Below are 4,847 nucleotides of genomic sequence, written 5' to 3' on the forward strand. Positions count from 1 at the left end.
TACCCTGGTTAATGTGATTTTCTTGTCTTGTGTGAATTCTGAAAGCTGGCAGGGAAGTGAAACCCATAAAATTGAAGACTGGGCAAAATGCAGTTGGTCTGGCTGATAGAGAGGCTGGTCAGGTGAGAACTTTCTTTGCTGGTGGAGAGCATATCTTTTGAGAGCATTTGGAGGTATGTGAAGCTCAAAGACATCAAGGGCGCACACGCAATTTTAGACTTTACAATACAGAAAGGGATCTAGAATAGGTATTATAGGAAGAAAACAATGGGTATAATTTGTGCCCTCAGGATGACATATGGCAATGGTAGCTGTGGTTTGTTCTCCTATCTTTCCTCTTGTAAGTTTCTCTAGGAAAATAAATTTACCTGGAGGAGCTCTTCTCAGATGGAATACATTTATTATACAAAGTAAGTGGATCCCAGCAGAGTAAGGGGTGGAGTGTAGTGGATGCTGTGGTTGTTTAGTAGTGAGGTGATCATTCAAGTTGGTTCCTGATGGCTCATAGCTGAATCCCTCATTGGGAGCTGCCTCGACCAAGCCTATGTCCCTTCTTTGGGGGAAGCCCACATACAATGACTGGTGATCCAGAATAAGAGAGCTCAGCTCCCTTGGGGCAACTTTCAGGGCTATCTTATCTCCCAACACCCTATGAGATCAGTTAAAACAGTCTTTTTTTTTTTTAACATTACAAAGCAATTTTACTCAATCACTGTATTTCGAATTCCATTAAAAACTGGCGGACATTTTTCTTCCCATTACATACGAACTTACATAATAGCTTCTTTAACTTTGCCTTTTGGCCCACAAGGCCTAGATATTTGCCAATTTAGGCAAACTTTATAGTAAAAAATTATCGACCCTTGCTTTAGGACAATTGTATCACAGAACTTCTAGAACATTCCATCTGTTCCTGTATTAACTTGCCAAGACAAGAAGAGCAGAGCCTCTTAAATATTAATGTACACTTTTTTTTATTATATTAAAATCAGGCAATGGTTTGACAATAAAAAGGCTGCTTATGGAATACTATTATGTTAAGCTTTACTTACAGGATGTTAAATCCTAGAACTACGGTGTTCCTCAGAAAAAGATTAATGGAAACATCAATTGCTTTCCAGACTTGATAGTTGCTGCCTCAAAAGGTGCTTTTACAAATACTAAATAATAATAAAAAAACAACCTGTAGAACACAATGAGTTGCTTTATTTTCGGTATGCATCCACATGTCAGCATTTAGTGGTCCCGAACACAAAAGTGGAACAACGCAGCAATTTGCCAGGAGGTCAAGCCCGCCAATTTCGGGGATCTGCTGAGCACACTGAGTTCTTTCTGACTTCCTGCTGAGGATCGTGGGAAGCAGCAGAACCAAAACTAAGTACACACCGAATTCAAGGTTCTTTATGTTCCAGTTTTCAGACTCCAAACTAGACCCAAATGGATTGCAAGGATGACCAAATGAGAGCCCTGCTTGTTTAAAACTTCTTCCATTTTTAAAAGCAAAGCCATGGCAGGAAAAGAAAACATTCAGAGGGATCATGTGTGCTTACAAGTGTCTTCGTGTGGCCTTTCTCCGAGTTTAACCACCAAGGACTTTGAGAGCTGGCAGGTCTGAGTGACCCTGATGACTGTTTTTGCCACCACATCAAAACCTGAGCTGAAACAGCAAATCAGCCAATGACGACAGCAGAGGGTGGTGGCAGGGCTGAGGACCCCATGTTCATGTGCCAGACTGGTGGAGAGTAAATCAATGTGGTTACAGAATGAAACGAGGGAGATCAGAGACTCATTCCAACCTTACCTGATGGCTTCTGGCCAAAGCAAGGAAGTGTCATGGGGAGTGTGGGGTGGTGGGGTGCAGGGAAGGGCTCTGGGAAGAGGAAGGGAGAAGCAGCACCCCTCAGTTAGGTGGGGAGAGAGAAGATAGGGGAGAAAGCCCTGGATTCCTCACCAAAGGCCAATTTCAGAGGAGAGGAGAGGAGAGGAGATGTGAGAGGGTTACAATCTAGGCTTCGGCCAAGGTGGGAGTAGAGGAGAGTGGGGAGGGATGGCTTGGAGTGGGGGGCATCATTTAAGACTTAAGCAGTAGTTCCATAGGCTGCAACCCAAAACCTTCACATCTATTCTAAGAAACCACCCCAAGCTGGAGGGCTATTGCAGAGAAAGGGGCAGAGGGCAGGGGGTGGGGCAAGGGGAGAAAGCAGAGACCCCAGGCCGTGTAATCAGCAGCAAGGTGATTGTGTGATGTGTCTTTTCACAGTTGAGTTAGATGTGCCCCACCAGTTATGATGGGAATCAATTTAAATATACTTTCTTGATCCCAGGAGGTCAACTACGTTGACAGTGGTTACACCGGACAGGATGATTTGTTATAGCACAACTTATGTATTTCAAATGAACACAAAATTAGTATCATTTACAGTATCTTAAGATAACTTGCCCTTGAATGGGAGCTTCCTTTCCAGTACTTTGAGGTCTACATGATGTATCTAGAAAATTTACTACTGTGGAAAAATGAAGACTGCTTAAATCGAATGAGGGTGGGGAGAGGGAAGGGCCTGAGGTTTTTCTTTTGATTAATTGCTGTAACACTGTCCTTCAGGTGGTTGAGGGAGTTTCATATTTTCTTTAGACATCATTAGGCGCCGAAGCTCTTGCAGGACAACTTTGATGCTATATGAATTCTGCCATTTTGCTAGCACTGATACGGCTGTTGGGTCCACCACGCCATTAGAACTATTCACTCCATTCATATTAATTTTTGTTACAAATCTTACAATGGGGGGTGCTTCCGGGTATTTAGGTCCACATTCTATTTTAAGGCTGTATATCCGGTTTTCATAAATTGTAATTTAGAGGGATTAAACAGCATCAGAGGAAGTTCAAATATATAAACTGAAATCTTGGAGGCCCAATTATCATCCCTATCTATCTTGTAAGTGTCATGTCTTCGTCATCTTCTAGACCCCCAGTTAACTGTGCCATCTCCTACTCCTTTTTGGCCTTCTTCGAATTCTTGCAACAGTCGAAAATTGCGAGGGACTTTTACTCCCGAGCCTGTGGTGGCTGCCATCTTGCGTCGCTGTCACTCCCAGCTAAAACATTCTTTATGATTACATCGTATTTTAATGTCTTCATCTGTTCACATATGCTGTCCTCATTTCCTTTTATGTGCTGTTTCTATGAGAACTCTCCTACTCTGTATTTCTAGGACTGTCTGTCTTTAGACAGGTCATTATAGAAATATGTGGTGGTTGTGGTGGTTATGTGCTGTGGAGTCAGTTCCAACTCATGGTGACCCTGTACAGGGTTTCTGAGGCTCTAAATCTTTATAGGAGCAGAAAGCTGCATCTTTCCCCTGCAGAACAGCTGGTAGTTTTGAACTTCTGACCTTGCATTTTGGAGTCCGATTCGTAACCACTATGCTACCAGAGCTCCTAGTAAAAGGGAAATCACAGAAGCAAATGTGGACAGTACCTGGACAAAGCAGGGAGAGAAAGTCTTGGGCAATAGACTTTGGCTGGTCTGGTGCCTTTGGTTAGGCCTCTGGGTAACTTGGATCACTGTTCTGCCTGTTGTTAACCAGCCCCCCAAACAACCGTCCTATACTAATTTGAAATCATTGGGTGGTGCAAATGATGAATGTTCTTGGATGAGAATAACAAGGTACCTGAGAAGAAAGATCTGGCTATATACTTTTGAAAAATGAACCATTGAAAACACAATGGAGCACAGTTCCCTCTGACACAACAGGGGTTACCATAAGTCTCAGTTGACGTCACAGCAACTTTTTTTTTTTTAAGTATTATTTGGCTTTTAATGAAAGTTTGTCTCCAGGGATGGATCTGACCAATATCTTCTAATTCTCTACTTAATATTCTTGGTATCACTTATTACCATCTAACATATGATATAAGGAGCCTGTGTGGCACTGTGAGTTAGACATTGGACTACTAATTACAAGGGCAGCAATTCAAACCCACCAGCCACTCTGTAGGAGAAAGATGAGGCTGTCAGCTCTCATGAAAGTTTAGTCTTGAAAACTCTATATAGGGTTGCAATGGAAACTTTGTGTGACACTTTAGGATAAGCACTGGACTGCTAATCCAAGATCAATCAATCGTCAGGTTAAACCCATTGGCACTGTAGGAACAGCACTGGACTGTGAATCATAAGGTCAGCAGTTCAAACCCACCAGCTGCTTCTCAGAAACCCTATACAGGGTCACTATGAGGGGTAGTTGACTCTGCAACACTCACAAGCAACAACTATTCCTTGGAAACTCTATAAAGGTTTCCTGGTGTGGCACTGTGGGTTAATGTACCAGACTGCAAAGCCGTTTGAACTGCAAGGTTGGCAGTTCAAACTCACCAGCTGCTCTTCGGAAACCCTAACAGGGTCTCTATGGGTCGAAACCAACTCAACGGCACTTAACGACAACAACATACAACTGACAAGATGGCACTTAGCAGCAACAACAACGTGTCAGTATGGACTCTATGGCAGTAGATCTGCTTTTGTTTTTACTTTGGTGGTGCAATGGTTAAGCACTTGGCTACAATTCAAAAGGCTGGCTCTTAGAACCCACTCAGCTACTCCGTAGAGAAAGACACGGCAATCTCTCTTACAAAGAATATAGCATAGGAGACCCTATGGGCAGTTCTACTCTGCACTATAGGGGCATGATGCATCAGAATTAACTCCAGGGCATACAGTAATAATTACAACATAAGATGAAAGTTCTCATTTATTTTATTTATTGTGTGGCTCCCAAACAGTGTAATGAAAGCCCCATTAGGACATGGAGTTTTGTTTATTTTGTTCACTACAGGATCAACAAGAGCTTC

The 4,847-nt window shown here is 42.7% G+C and overlaps 1 pseudogene; it reads right to left on the minus strand.

Moving 5' to 3' along the window:
• Positions 1-2,576: 2,576 nt before the first annotated feature.
• On the minus strand, positions 2,577-3,073 carry LOC102812207 (annotated as a pseudogene).
• Positions 3,074-4,847: the final 1,774 nt, after the last annotated feature.

This window comes from Chrysochloris asiatica, unplaced genomic scaffold (assembly GCF_000296735.1).
Source record: "Chrysochloris asiatica unplaced genomic scaffold, ChrAsi1.0 scaffold00173, whole genome shotgun sequence".
NCBI classification, from domain to species: domain Eukaryota; kingdom Metazoa; phylum Chordata; class Mammalia; order Afrosoricida; family Chrysochloridae; genus Chrysochloris; species Chrysochloris asiatica.